Raw genomic sequence first — 16,232 nt, forward strand, 5'->3', positions numbered from 1 at the left:
CCTGCATGGGGGGGGGGCTTCTCTGCACTTTCCCAGCCAGCCCTGCTTCCTGCCCATCAGCCCAACCCTCGGGCTTGCTCCAGCAGGCCCAGCTGTGGGGGGGGGGGGGGATGAGCAGGGCCAACCATCAACAAGGGCAACATTCTAGGCTGCTGGCGACTGTTATCAGCTAAGCCTGGGATCTGACTCACCTGCCTCTGTGGGTAGCCTGTGGGTGTGGGCGGTGTTGGATTTGCCTGGAGGCTTCCCTTTGCCAGGACCTGTGCGAGCAGAGGTGGACTCTCAACAGAGGCCCATTGTTTTCTTCCCCTCTAGTCTCTGGCTCTTTCCAGGACTTCCCTGAGCTGTCTTTTGTCTCTCACCCTCTCCTCTCTCTGGCCTCTATCCCTCTGGCCTCTTTCCAGGTTCCCCTCACCAGCAGGGGACGGGGGTGAGGGGGTGGGAGGGGAGGTCGGGAGGGTTGGGAGGGGGGGGTCGGGAGGGTTGGGAGGGGGTGGTTGGTGAAGGCAGGAGATACCCCTCAGGTACACATCTTCCAATGCAGTCCGAAGGAAACTTCTGAAGCCACGACCTTCCTCCGAGCTCCCCACTTCCTTGAAGACTTCTGAGTCCCCTCCACCTGCTGCAGACAGCAACCAGGCTGCCCTGGATTTGTGCCATCAGCTGCTGGCCAGCCTTGGGACTATCTGGGAGGTGGGGTTCATACCGACCGAGATCTCTTTTTCTCTTTTGGGAGGAGGTGTTTTTAGTTTAAATCAGGATCGGTCTGGGGTTTGGCTCACCCCTTTTTGGGCCATTTTCTGAACTGAGATTACAGATGGGTGCTGGGCTTTCTTCTTTGCTAGGCCATTCTAAGTCGGCCTCTGCTGCTTCAGAGAGCCTTTGTGAGCGTGCTCTGTATACCTGACCTGCCTTGGCTGACTGAGGTGAAGCCAAGGCTGCCTCCATCTCCAGAAAAGAGCAAGCCAAGAGTCAGAAAATTAAAAAGAATAATTCCAGCTTCTTAGGCCTCTGAAAAGCACTTGGAAGTTTCCTCCTGAAAGCCTCACCCATCACCCCTACTTCTGAGAAGCCTGCTTTCCTCTGAGAAACCAGCCTCACAAACAAGCAAACTTTTCTAGAGCCACTTTGCATTACCAGTCCGACATACTGGCCTTGCTGTGGCATTGTCTTCTCTTAAGTAGATGTGAGACAGCACAGTTTGGCAATGGCTCAGACAGACACTTAGGGCCAGCCTGTAAAATGGAAACCTAATCGTATACTGAGCCTTTCTTTGCACGCGCGTGTGTGTGTGCGCATGCGTGCGTGCGTGTGTGTTTGTGTGTTTAACTTTCTGAAGCAAGGCATCATGTAGTCCAAACTGGCCTTGAACTCACTGCATTGCCAAGGATGACCTTGACCTTTGGGTCCTGTTGCCTCTGTTTCCCAAACACCAGAGTTACAGATATGCACCACTAGCCACGCTCAGTTTCAAGCAGAGCTGAAAATCAACCCCAGGGCTTTGTGCACACTAGGCAAGGACTCTACCAACTGAGCCACATCACTAGCCTGAGTCCTTGTTGCATCAGCTAGGAATTCTAAGGGCAGCACACTCATCGGTTGGGCCAGCGAGATTACAGACACTCAGAGACAGGCTGGCGAGGAGGATGACAAAGCGATGCTGTGGGCACACAGAGCAAGGAGAAAAGTTACGAAGAGGACTGAGGAAAGCAGAGGGCTGGCAAAGACAGGTCTGCTAACAGCTATGAACACCCTCTATACGAGGGCAGGGTTCCTGTGAAAACACTGTTGCACTGTGGGAAGCCGGGCAGGCGATAACGCTGTATCCCACCAAACCAATATTTGCTTACTGTCAGTTCCAATCCCGACCTGAGGGAAGTGATTTGTGCCTGCGGAAATGAGGGAGCAGACAGAGAGGAGGGTGCCTGCTGACACCACTTCATCTCCGCTGTGAAGTTCCGCTGTGACCCCAGCTTGCTTCCCCCAACCACACAAACAAAAACTCTTTAGACCAAGATGAAGCCCCTTAGAGATCAGCTGGTCTTGCAGTGAGGTTCTCTGGCCCATAGGAAGAGTTCCTGGCACAATTTTCTTCATCACCTTACATTGCCAAGGGCTTAGAATGCCTCAGAGAGATAGATGCCTTCCTCCTGGCATTGACCACTGCGTGCTCTGTCTCGATTAATCACCCTGCCATTAAAAAAAAATGTCAAGATCTCCAATCCTCCTGGAGAAACTGAGGCTGATGAGAGTCGTCACCCCTGGGACTTGCAGCTGCTAGACTCACCACCGAACCAAGATTGGAATTTAATTTCCTCCATCTTATCCCAAGGCTCCAACAGTCACTGCCCCCTTGAGCATCCAGGGAGGAGATGGAAAGGCCATAGAGCAGGAAGCAGGCCCTGCAAGGAGACATGGGACATGAGGTCATAGCAGGGGCTGGTATAAGACTCCAAGTCAGAGGTCCAGTGGTAGCAGAGAGAGGGGCTGGGTCTCTCACAGCACTAGAAAGCAGAGCAAGAGGGAAGAAGGGAACAGAAGACACCAGCGTGGCTTCCCCTGTCTGTGTGGACCCAGCTAAGCTGGGGCCCCTTCTCCTGTGTCAGGCACACTAGCAAAGGCCACTGCTAAGGCGGGGAGGGCCTAGTTCTGGAAGAAGCCTGCGGGAGACCTTTACAGGTAGTATTTCTCCTTCTACCCTGGAGTGGAGGCCGCAGGATCACATGGGCAAGGTGAAAGCAGCACTGTGGAGCCTGGGAGCTAAGCCTGCTCTCCTCATCCTCCTCAGGTCAGCATCAAGAGTCGGGGCCAGGCAGTTCCTGGCTCCACCAGCAGAGGTCCCCAGAGCAGAGGGCTAGCCAGCTTGGGGGCAGGGCAGGTTGCACACAGCTCTCCCGGTGTGGGTTCACAGGTGTCCACAGGCATGGGTGGTCGGTGCTCACGCATAGGTGTGTCTGTGCTTGTGTGTATCCTTGTGGGTGGGTGTAAAATGAATGTATCTGTGTTTGTGGGCGTGAGCCTACAAACAAGACCATGACTGCTACTCTGCGTTGAGGCATCCTCTTTGCACATGTGGGTAGTGCGTAGCCCCAGGAGTATGTGTGTGCACTGGGTGCCTGTGTAACTCGCACATAGACATGCATGCTTGGGCTTGTAAGCGAATGGGAACAAATAAGTAACGCAAGCTAGGTGTGGTGTGCACACCTGTAATCAGCACTCCAAAGGAGGAAGCCAGAGCTCTGGGCCTATTCTGACTCCATCTGCAGTGTGTAGGCTTTGTCTTTTGAGGGAGAAAGGTGAGCAGGAAGAAGTGTCCCACAGGTGGCTGGCTGGCCCGCCCATGAAGGACAGAGGGACTCACAGCAGCCGTCAGGTGAAGCCAGGACCAAGCCCAGCTCAGCACTCCCTGCTGGAAGCCCCGGCTGTGGGCAGCCACTTCTCTGGCCTGTGTTAGAGTTTCACGGGGGCTGATGGGAAAGGTCAGACTGGCCGCTCTCAGCCTGTGGCCATGAACATGCCTGGCCCGAGGGATTGCCTGAGTCCCCCCGCAGGCAGCTGTGTTAGTTCTAATGCTTCCGTAACAAATTTCACACAGAGAGCCTTACAACATCCCAAGGATTCATCACGTAGCCCCTGGGGTCAGCTCCCAAGAGCAGCGTCGCTGGACATACTGAAGCAAGGTCCCCTTGGCTTTTCGAGGTTCCTGGGCAGCGTGGTTCCTTCTCCCGCCTTCAAGTCACCCACAGGCAGCGCCTTCAGATCCCTCACTGCTCCCACGGGCCCTTCCTACAGCCCTCTCTCTTATAAGAGTTTTTGCAACAACAGAGACCTCGACATAATCCTGACAGCCTTCCTGTCTTCAGAGCCTTAATGTAGTTAATTATACCTGCAAAGTCCTTTTGACTGTAAGGTGACGTGTGCACAGGTTCTGGGGACTGGGGTAGGGGCCTCTTTCAGGTGGGGTACATTATTCTGAGTATCCAAGAAAATGGCTGGCAGAAGGGGGTGACACATTTTTTCTTTTCTTTTCTTTTCTTTTTAAATAAAGATTTAGTATTTGTTTATTATGTATACAGTGTTCTGGCCTGCAAGCCAGAAGAGGGCACCAGATCTCATTATAGATGGTCGTGAGCCACCATGTGGTTGCTAGGAATTGAACTCATGACCTTTGGAAGAGCAAGCAGTGCTCTTAACCTCTGAGTCATCTCTCCAGCCCTGACTTCCTTTTTTTTTTTTTTTTTTAACTTCTTTGAGTTAATAGGGATTGAACCCAAGGCCTAATACATGCTAGACAAGAGTTCTACCACCTAGCCTTTATTTTAAGAAAGTCTCACTAAACTGCCTAAGCTAGTCTTGAATTCACTCTTGTAGCCCAGGCAATCCTCCTACCTCAGCCTCCTAAATAGCTGGGATTCCAGGCCTATACTAGCAGGCCTGGCTGGGAGACGGGAGGGACATTCGGTTTAGATTCCATTTTTAAATATTTAACTATGGGTCTGTGTGTCTATCTGCGTGTGGGTGCAGTTGACCCCAGATGCCAGAAGAGGATGTCAGATCCCTTGGACCTGGAGTTACAAGGTGATTATGAGCTACCTGAAATGGGGCTGGGAACTAACTCAAGACCTCTGCAAGAGCAGTATTGGCCATCTGTCCAGCCCATGGCAGTTTTCTTCCCCCCATGGTTTTACATGGGTATCCACCCATGAGGACACTCTCCCGTGCTGAGGACACTCTCCTCTGCTGAGAGCACTTTCTTATTGAGGACCCTCTGACCCTGGCAGTGTTGTCTAGGAACTGAGCTGTTCCAGGCACTAGGAACGAGCCTCATCTTGTTCTTTAGCAGCCCAGGGCCAGGAACTCATTATTACTGGGTATTGACCCCTGGGCCCCCTCTCCTCCCCTCACCCCTACCAAGCCACTCCATACCCAACCCCTAACTAGACCTGAGTCTATAGCCATGCTCCTTGGGGGGCTTTGTTTTGCTGTACTAGGCCACCTTTTGGCTACACGGCTGTAGCCTGCCAGCTTTAGCCCTCTTCCTGTGGGTGCAGCCCCACCCGTTAGCTCCCCCATGGAAAGCCCAACCACACAGCTCAGCACGAGGAAGGAGGACATGCATGACAGCCCAGGCCAGCCCTGGGGGAGGGTGGTTGTTGACACGGAGACCCCTGGCTTCCCAGATGCTCCTCAGCCGAGTGAGCACAACATCTGGAAGCAGGCTGGGAATTCTAACTCCAACTCCCCTGCTAGGAAATGTGTCAAATCCTCCCAGAGACTTCATGGAAGCAGGAACTACCGGGGAGGGGCACTGACTCCACAGCACCTAAGAGCCTTGGAGACCTCCAGATGTCACTAGGAGTCCACAGTCCTTAGCTCTGCTCCCTGCCTGTCCTCAGGGAAATTAAGGAGGCTTGGAACAGATGACAGAGCTCGTGTCTCCCTGGGACCCAAAAGTCTATGTGTGTGTGGGAGTTCTCCATAGATGCTAAGCTATTTTTTCCTGGAGAGAAAAATGTTGACATGCCTTTGGAGGGTCATCTGCCCAGCAAAAGCTCCTGATCCATCAAGAAGACATGGTTTCTCTTCTCTCCGACACACGCACACATCTCCCAGAGGCCCCAGCTCATCCGCCTCAGCATATTGGTGTCCTCGGGGCCTCGTCATCACTCTTCGCCCAGCTCATCCATTCCTCAGAGCCGGGGGTCACGGAGCAAGACTAGCCACTGGCAGCTCTGCAGTGGTTGCTGTGGCCACGGGACCTCCGGGGGCCTCTGGGGAGAGTCGACATCCTTGCCGGGTTTTTTTTTTTTTTTTTTTTTTGTCTACTAGATGCTCATATCCCTTGGCCTGCAGCCCCTTCCTCCACGTTTAAAGAACATCTCTCATCTCTGCTCCTGTCAGCATATCATCTTCTCTAATTCTCGCTGTCCCTCTGTCCCTCTTATAAGGTCACTTGTGATTAGATTAGGCCTACCTCAGCCATCGACACCTCAGGAGAGCTAACTCAATCACACCTTAAAGTCTCTGTTGCTAGATGAAGCTGACACAAACACAGGTCATTAAGGTTGGGATTTACTGTTCAGCCTTCTGCGGCAGAGGCCCCGCCCTGTGAGCCATCAGGCTTTCACTTGTTGCTTCAGGGTAGGTCTTCCAGTTCTGACGCTAAGATGGGCAGGCGCCATGGCGGGCGACCTCTTTCTCTGGTTAAACGGGCTTGGCCTGTCCACTCTCTGCTCAGAACAGTCCTGGCAGCTCACATGGCCTCCTTCTTATCACTAGAAGCAGGAACCCTCCTGCAGGCTTTGATGCCTACACCTGAGCAACATGCCCCGCCCACGAAGAATGTCCTGGAGTCCCAGTGTAGCTTAGGATCTTAGTTCTAACTTCCGCGAGGCTGGCCTTACTTGCCCATCCACTGTTTGGGAAGAAGAGGAACCTTTGAGAGGTGATGAAGATGGGTGTGCAGGAGGGGTGTGTGTGTGTGTGTGTGTGTGTGTGTGTGTGTGTGTGTGTGTGTGTGTGTATACTCTGCTCCTAACACTGTTCCCAGTGCTGCAGTCTCCAGGGGGCTCAGCCACCCATGTCAGCCAGCCTGGCCACCTCGGCACTGCACTAGCACTACTCCCTAGAGTATCCAAGAGCCCTTGGAAGCCAGGGGAGCTGCTGACGCATGCAAAGAGCTGAGGGAGGTGGTGCTGTGCTTTAAGCCTAAGAACAGTAGACTCTGGAGGCCATTGCATGCACCTGTGAGGGGACGCGGCCACGGCTTAGTCCATCCTGTTCCCACTGCCTTGTGTTGCCTCACTCTGTTATCTCTGGCTTAGAAGCCATCTCCTGCAGAAATCGTCCCATCAAGTCTAAGGGAGCTAAAGCTCCTCCATGATGCTTCCAGTACTGTGGACCGGCTCCCTGTGTCCAGGGCAGGGACCAATTCCAAACTACAAATAGTTCTCCTGCCTTGGAGGGGCTTAGAGTAGGAGAGAGACTGTATCGGAAGAGACGGCATCGAGTCTGCTCAGCCTGCCCTCCAAGAGGACCTCTCGCCTTACGGTGATGGTTGGTGTTAATGTCAGCTTGCCACAGCCTAGAAGCATCTGAGAAGGGGGTCTCGGTTGAGGTCTATGAAGATCAGGTGACCTGTGGGCATGTCTGTAGAGGAACCGTCTTTATTAATTAACTAATTGAGGTGGGAAGACCCAACCCGAATGCAGGTGGCACTGCTTCCCAGCTGCCCCCTGAGCTGTGGATGAGTAAGGAAAGCTAGCCGAGCCGGGCGGCCAGCAAGCATCTCTTCTCTCTCTGCTCGGTGGATGTGGTACTTCAAGGTCTTGCCAGGACTTCGTGCAATCATGAACTGCAGGCCGGACTGGCTAGCTAAATGATTCCTTTCTTCCCTAAATGTACTCTTATCACATGAGAGTAAAACACTTTCCATCCAGCAACAGAGGAATGTCCCTGAGTTAGTTAGCTAGAGTTCCTCCGTAGTGACAAACAACAACAACAACAATGACAAAAACTGAGATGATCAACTTGAAGGAGCTAAGCTTTACGTTGCTCATGGTTTTGGGAGCCCCATCCATGGCTGTTTGGTGCTATTACTTTGTGGCAAGACAGAGGTCCCAGTAGAAATCCAACATGGAGGGAGCCAAGAATCCAAGAGACAAACTTCCTCCCGCTAGGCCCCGCCTACCAAAGGTTCCATCAGCTTTCAGTGGTTCCTCAGGTTGGGCCCAAAATTTCACTACATAGACTTTTGTGGGTGCTGTGGCTCCCAGCTATAGCAGCCCTTGTCCAAGGACCAGAGAGAGGGGTGAACACTATGATAGGGAATCATTGGAGTTCACTGCTTGCCTTCTCTTCCCTGTGGGGGTCCAACACTATGTGGGAGGTTTCCTGACTCCTACAGGGAGGTCCCAGGGGCACCTGTTCCCAGACCTAGGCAGAGCAAAGCCACAGCCAGCTTTGGAAACATCACGGGAGGCAGGACCAGCATATAGCTCTCCTGTCAGTTATCCCACTGGAGCTCAGGGCCTTACCAGAAGCCCCTTGGTGGCTCCCATTTCCTACCTGCCTTTCCTCTGTCCCCTGCCCACCAAAATGACTTGGTGATCATGTGCATTTCAAGGGTTTCCTGTTGCATGGAAGAGCAAATGTGAAGTTCTTCTTGTAAGCTCCTTGCGCGCCCCCCCCCCCACAACAGAAAAACAAAAAAGACCCTGATCTGACCCTGGGTTCACCAGGGTCAATGGCTACTGCCTCCCAGCTTTCTGTTTGTATTCTCCACCTCAGGACCTTTCTGCCCCCCCCCTCCTGCCCACTTTGCTAGGGCCCTCTCTCCACAGTCCCAGTTTCCATTTGGCTCCAATTCAGCCTTCAATTCTAGATTGTCTCTAAAGAAGAGCAGGCTTCAACCCTCTGCCTAGTCAAACTCCCCTCCACCTGAATCCCCATGCAGAGCGGTGACTCCCCGATTCCTTCCTTCCTTCTTCATCCCTCCTCTACTCCCCCTCCCCCAATTCCTTCCTCCCCTGTCCCTCCTCCTCCTCCACTCCTTCCTGCTCTCTGCCCTGTCTCCACTGGGCTATAAGAACTGTGAGGGCGGGCTGGAGAGATGGCTCAGTGGTTAAGAGTGCTGCCTGCTCTTCCAAAGGTCCCAAGTTCAATTCCTAGCAACCACATGGTGGCTCATAACCATCTATAATGTGATATGGTGCCCTCTTCTGGCCTACAGGAGTACATACAGGCAGAGAACTGTATACATAATAAATCGAATCTTTTTTTTTTTTTTAAAGTCTACTGTGAGGGAATTAAAAAAAAAAAAAGAGCTATGAGGGCAGCTTCCTTGCCAGCCTCACCTTGATTTTGACATGGAGTCTCTCATTGGCCTAGCGCTCACCCAAATAGGCTAGACTGGCTGGCTGCAAGATCCATCTTTCTCTGACTACAAGCATGTGTCACTACATCTGCTTCCTTAAAATGAGTACTGGCAATCAAATTGAGGTGCCAACGCCTGTACAGGAAGCACTTTACGGACCAAGCCATCTCTCTAGCCCAGATTCTGTACTTTTTTGTTGGAAGACAGGGTCTATGTAACCTCGGGTAGCCTGGAAATCACTCTGTTGAGCAGACTGGCCTAGAACTCACAGAGATCCGCTTGCCTCTGCCTCCCAAGCGCTGAGATTAAAAGCATGCACCTCTCTCCGTACCCAGCCATCTTCTGCTATGGGTCACCTAGGCAAGCCCCATCTTTGCACAGAGTCTTGGAGGTCCCTTTAGTGCTCTGCAGGGTGGGAACTAGGGACATCTGGGACAGACTATGCACCAGACACCTGGAGGCAAGAAGTATCTGTGCTGACGTCACAATCTGGCCACAGACTGGTTCCTAAGAGAGTGCTGGGATTTCACGTTATTGAGAGAAAGGCCTGGGCTCCTCCAGCTCTGGGTCTCTTCATTGAGTGTGTGATCATTTCCTCCCCTGGAACTAGGGACAGTAATTGGACACCCCTCCCAGGCTTGTCTCAAGACTAAGAAAGATGAGACTTGGGCTCCCTGCTGAGGAGGGATGACAGCATTAATTAGAATTGCTATCACACCCATCGCTCCCCACTCCATCAACTTGCTCATTTTTCAGGCTCTGGAAATATGAACACAACCTGATTTAAAACAGTCACACCCACCCAACTCCAAAACCCCGAAGAGATTCTAACTGATCAGGCAGGGATAGTGTACTGGCTGGTCTTAACGTCAACTTGACATAGAGTCATCTGAAAGGAAGGTACCTCTGTCGAGAAAATGCCTCCATAAGATCCAGGTGCAAGGCATTTTCTTAGTTAGTAGCCGATAGGGCCTCCCCATTGTGGATGGTGCCATCCCTGGGCTGGAGGTCCTGAGTTCTATAAGAAAGCAGGCTGAGCAAGCCATGGGGAGCAAGTCAGTAAGCAGCACCTCTCTATGGCTGCATCAGCTGCTGCCTCCAGGTTCGTGCCCCATGTGAGTTTCTGTCCTGACTTCCTTTGTTGATGAACTGTGATATGGAAGTGTAAGCCGAGTAAACCCTTTCCTCTCCAACTTGCTTTTGGCATTGGTGTTTCATCACAGTAGTAGAAACCCTAACTAAGAAGTGTTCTAGAAGCCTTTGCTTTTATTAATATTTATTTTAAATAAATCTCCTTATGTGCTGCGGGGGCGGGGGGGGGCATAGATTGATCAATGGAGCACTTGCCTGGCATTTGGGAAACTCTGGGTTCAATTCCTAGTACCACAAAAACCATGTATGGAGGCACACATCTGTAGTTCCAACACTTGACGGAGTCAGGAGGATCAGAAGTTCAAGGTCATCCTCAGCTGCATAATCATGACATTCTGTCTATAAATATAAATAATAAACAAGCCTCTGAGGTGGTCCTGGAATTTAAACAGCTTTGGAAGCCACTAGAAGAAATGATGTAGTGGTTTTATTTTAATCAAAGCCAACGTGTGTCCTCCAACTAGAGGCCCAGCTTAAAGATACCTGCTCATGGTCAACCCTCATAGCAAGTAAGGCCGCCATTTTAGCATGGGGAGGCTGGCATTTCTCCAGCTGACCCCTGTGACAGGCGGAGGGACAACACCCTAGTCCCTTCCTGCAACTGCCTCAGTCCAATGGCTAGCGGAGCTCACCATGAAATTGCTTCTCCATATCTCAAAGCCAGACCAGAAGGCATTGGCTGACATTGTGGATCCCACCAGAAGAGAGGCCTTTGAGAGCCAAGGAAATCCAGCCACCCCCTCCACCCAGCCCGGGTTTCTGCCAGATCCTGTGCCTTTCCCTGTCAGAAGATGGGGACACTTCATTTGGCCTAGGGATGCTCCTGGCTCTTACATTTCTGCATACAAAGCCAAGGCTGCTAGCTGAAGTGGGGTGGCCGTGGCTGGTCCCTTAAGGCCTGTAAAAGAACCTCTCTGGAGGAAAACAAGTACAAGAAGAAAGTGAAGATACCAAAGGGGCCAGTATGGCCGTTGGTGCTGCTTCTCTCTTCACTGGAGGGAGGTGGGACTAACCCTGCCTCTGGTGACCTGGCCTTGATCCCCCCCAACAGGGGGAGAGCCATCCTGGATGCCTGAGGAAGAGGAAGGGCACAGAATGACAGCACTGTCCTTCACCAAACTTCAGGACTGTTGACGTGGGAGAGGCGGGCTGGCTCAGCTCGGTCTGGCTCTGGTCCACCGTGAGGAGGAAATGGTTTTCACTGAAAAACAAAGTTAAAAAACAGTTTGCTGAAGGGGGGAATGAAAGAGGGAGGGGGAGAGCTAGCTCGAACTGTCTGCTCATCAGAATCACCTGGGCAGCTGTTAAAAACACAGATTCCAGCGCCCACGCCAAGTCAGGAAAATGTTATTCTTGGTAGCCTGGATCTCTCTTCCTTACGGTTTTAAAGACACAGACTCAACTTAAGCAGCTTGGAAGGCCTGGGGCTGGGTGTGCCAAGGTGAAAGGCTGGCTCACAGTCCTTAAGGAAACGCCAAGCCAAAGAGACCCAACAGACTCAGGGAAAAACTCCTAAAAGCCACTTGCCCCCACTCCAGCCAGTCTGGGGCAACCTTGGCTGAAACTCGGCACCCTTTCCTTCCGTTCTCATCTGTGTGCCCAGAAGAGGGTCTCTGGACAGGACTCTGCCAACGCTTTCCTCTTGTCCCTGCCACCTCAGCGCCCCCACCCCACCCCACCCCTAACCCCCCAATCCCTCATCCCCGCCCCGCCGCCATCAGGAAGCTCAGGAAAGAATAGGATGAGGGAAGCGCAGGTCTTCGCAGATCAAGGAAGGGACCGCAGGCCAAAGGACACAGCCCAGCATGAGAGACACTGAAGAGGCAAGGAATGGCTTCTCCCCAGAGCCTGCCAGAAGGACTAGCCCTGCTGCCACACTGATTTTTAGCCCAGCAAACCTGATTTGCACGTGCACGCTGCTCTCAGCCACCTGCTTTATAGAGCCTGTACAGCGGACTCCACAGGCGCCACAGTGCCTGCTTCAACAACCGCGGACTCCAGGGTCCCCATGGGGTCCCTGGCCACCCAGCCTTCCGCCAAGCCTCTATAGGCCACTCACGCATATTTTCAATGTTCCTCATGGCTCCCTTATGTCTGGAGAGCCAACACACTGCCCTTCTTTCCTCCCTGGTCCCACCTTGGGTGTGGCCACACCATCAGGATTCGGTTCTCCACAGTTACATGGACTCCTCCCCCGCCATTATCCCATAGTGAGGCCTGGGTGTGCCACACCCTAACGCCCAGCCCCGGGAGGCTCTCCCTGTGCCTCCTTGGTGGGTAGGCTCGGGTCCTACTCCCTTTTGAGGAGACCCAGGTTTTATAATTGAAAATAAAGACATATGGTAGAAGATGAGGTAATAAGAGATACCAGGCAGCAGATACTATGTTGTAGGGGAGTTTATTAAGTTTATTAAATGAGCATGGGGGTAGGGGGGGGAAGGAAAAGAGGGAGGGGTACCCCAGAGAGAGAGACAGAGACAGAAGAATAAGAGAGAGAGTAGAAGTAGAGGGAGGCGTAGAGAGAGAGTGGGGAGTAGAGAGAAAGAGAGGCCACATGGAGGGTTTGTCCTTTTATATGGCCCTGGGCAGACCACGCCCCCATGGCAGGAAAGCAATGACATCACAGGTAGGCAGACTGAAGCAGAATGCTAACACCAGGTCGCCTGCTCATCCCTCAACACCTCACCCATCACCTGTACCCATCACCCCTCCTCCAGAGAGTCCTCCCAGCTGTCATGCCATCTTCTCAGCGCCTGGCACACAGTAGGTGTTCAATAAACATCTGGGGCTCTGGGGCTAGCTGATGAGCTTTTAGAAGTAATTAGATCCCAGGGGCTCTGGTGTCAGGAATGAATGAACCCACTGGTGGTTTTTAATTGGATGGCATATGACAAGGTGGCGGACGCTATGGAGGTGGCACCTGGCTGGAGGAGTCAGGTCACTGCTCCCTTCACCCCAGTGGGTTCACAGAGCTACTTCCATACTGCATTCTGGCCTCTGCTCAAATGTCAAGAGCCCTTAGAAGGCTCTATCTTGTCTCTGGTCCTTCAGTCTGCCATGAAGGCCAGAGTAGTACTGCTCTACCCAGCATCCAATGCTCCTGCTGTCCTGCTCTGGCTCACCGAACCCTGGAATCAGCGAGCAGCTCAGCAAGGATGACAGCTCTGAGACCAAGTAAATGCTTCCTCCATTTAAATTGTTTCTCATCTGACTAACACACTGAAAACAGTTATTTATTATATTTTTAATTATGTGTATGGTGGGGGGGGGAGGGGGCGGAGGGGGGGAAGGGGCCGGGTATGTACACATGAGTGCAGGTGGCCGCGGAGACCAGAAGACGGCACTGGTTCCTGGGAGCTGCCTGACATGGGTGCTGACAACCAAACTGGGGCTCTTCTGAAAGAGCAATATGCACTCTTCACTTCTGAACCCTTTCTCTAGCCTCTCAAATTCTCTTTTTTTTCTTTAACTTTTCCCTTTATTTTTATTATATGTACGTGGGTATGTGTGTGCAATACCTACCGAGGCTGTAAAGGAGCGTCAGATCTCCTGGGACTGGAATTACACACAGTTGTTAGCCATCCTCTGGGTTCTGGGAATTAAACCCCAGATCCTCTGCAAAAACAGCCAGTATTCTTAATTCCTGAGCCATCTATCCAGCCCCCTAGACTTCCTAATCCTTATGCTGTTTACAACGAAAAATCAGGACTTAGGACATGTGTTTATACATACATGCACACATGCACATATGCACATAATATTATCCAAATTTTAAGTATGTGGGTATATTCTAATAATGGGTGTCTCCATTGAGTACAGTGATAATGGGGTGTGTTTTTAAAGATAAATTTTATTTTTAATTACGCATGTGGATACGTGCACGTGTGATTTCTGGGAACCAAGTTCAGGTCTTCTGAAAGAGCAGAAAGTGCTCGCAACTGCTGGATCACCTCTCCAACTCTAAACAAAGGATTTTTGTTTTATCTCATTGCACTTTTTAGATTTTAAAAAATCTTATCTATGTATTCATTCATGTAGTGGGGCGGGGTGCACGCACACATGTGTGCATGCATGTATGTGCACTCCTGGTATGTAAGAGTGATGGTGAGCATACCATGGCACATGTGGAAATCAGAGAACAGTTTGGTGCTCCCTCCTTCAACTTTTACATGGGGTTCAAGGTTCAAATGCGGGTCACCAAGCTTCCAGGGAAAACGCCTTTACCCAAGCAGCCAGTGTTGCCTTTTAAAAGCTTCACTAACTCTATTTGCTGGATGGCTCGTCACTTTTTTAACCAATCCCCCCTTTTAGACACTTGGGCTGCTCCCAGTCTCTCAGATGTGTAGATAACAGTGCAGAGCAGCCTTCCCTTGTCCTCTGTCTCCACCCTTGCAATAAATGCCAGACACGGACTCCACTGGGTTTGCCTTCCACCCCTGAGGAGCCTCTGAGCTAATTGAGAGAGTCTAGAGGCGGTGACATTAAGCCTTCCATATCACGGTCCAGAGGCTCCCCCACCCTAAGTCAGGACAGGTCCTCTCCTCTAGAGCTGTCCTGTGTCTTGTCCTCCCTATCCCTTAGCCTTCATCGCCCCAGGGTAAACCACATTCCCCAGCTGGACACAAGGCCATTTGTCTCCTGTAAAGGGATCCTCATTAGATAAAATCTAAACAGCACACTTACTGACCGATTGACTATCTTTCTGGGTAGGTAAGTCCTAGGCTGCAAGTCTATAGGGATAGAGGCAGGTCACAGGGTGAGCACTTGGGGTCTCAGCCCATTCAAGACAGAGGGGAACCCTGTATGACCACCCCAGACCCAGCTCCTCTATAACTCCAGCCTCATGAGCAACCTCTGCACCCCACTCTCAGGTGCAGAGAGCTTTAGGGGTGCTGCTTTCTCCCCACGGTATGAAAGCTGTAAAGATGGATGCTGCTCTTCATAGGAATTGGGTGTCTAGAAGTGTACCCCCAAGCTGGCTTTGTGGCTGCAGTCCTGGGATCCATCTGTATCTACAAGGGCCAGTCCCCAGGCGGGCAGCTCGGGCCTCTGCTTGGGCACACACAGCTCTCCCTGTCTCAGTGCCTTTGTCTTTGTTTAAGGCTCAGTGTGCTTGCCTTTGAGGCCTCCCATTGACCCTAGAGCTCATGTCCTCAGTTAATCAGAACTCACCCCCCTAATGCCACCTGCCCATAGCCGTGTAAGCTTTGCTTTTCCACCCCACCCACAGTGTGAGCAGTGTCCTCAGGGTGGAACTTCAGTCCCCAGGACAGCTCTGTAAAGGTACCTGGGGCAGGGTGGGGGGCAGGGGGGCCTCTTCCCTGAGACACAGATTCTGTGTTTTCACATCGGGTGGCTCTCCTGGCTCTCTTACAAAGCTCTCTTCTCACCTCCCCTCTTCACTGATGTGGGCCAAAGTCATCTAGTGCCCCACAATTAAGCAAGCTCAAAATAGTGATCCACTGAGTACCTGGCAAGGGACGACAAGGCCACTTCCTCCAGTGAGTGCTCACAGGTTCGACAGCCCTAGAGTCCCTGGTGGGAGCTGGGCTGCCCAGCTAGCCCTTCCTGGCCATCTCTGTCCTGAGGGTCACACACACACACACACACACACACACACACACACACACACACACACACACCCTCCCCCGGCACATGCTTGCCAGGGACATGCCCCTGGCCTTGTGAGGGATTGTGGCTGGGACAGTGACCACCACCATCCTCAGCTCTCTGACCACTTCCCCCACAGGGCTCTGGTAACTGCACAGAGCGTGTCTGTATGCCTCTCCTCTTCACACACCCCTGCCTTGTTTCCATCTCCTGCGTCTCCTGCCAGCCCAGGGCGCTTGGGAGGGCAGGACAAGCCTTTCTGTACTACTGTACTACTGCCACAGAGACAGGAGGGAAGCCTCCCTCTTCCTCCACAAGGGCCTCAGGGAACCCTCACGGACTCCCTGTAGGTGGTGACCCCACTGAAAGCCTGCCCCGGTCCAGCCACAGTTGATTCCTAGAAGTCGAAGAATATTGGCAATCTCGGAAGTAGACAACAACAAAATTCATTCTCTAGTTTAGTCAAGGGCAAGCCCGTCCCTTCGGTTGCCAACACTCGAACCCTTGGAGCACAGCCCTGAAGTCGATTCTCACGGATCTGTCAGTCAGTAAATTGTGTCCACTGGATCCCCACACTTCCCAGACCCCGGCCTGG

This window comes from Acomys minous, assembly GCF_964271855.1.
Source record: "Acomys minous genome assembly, chromosome: 8".
NCBI classification, from domain to species: domain Eukaryota; kingdom Metazoa; phylum Chordata; class Mammalia; order Rodentia; family Muridae; genus Acomys; species Acomys minous.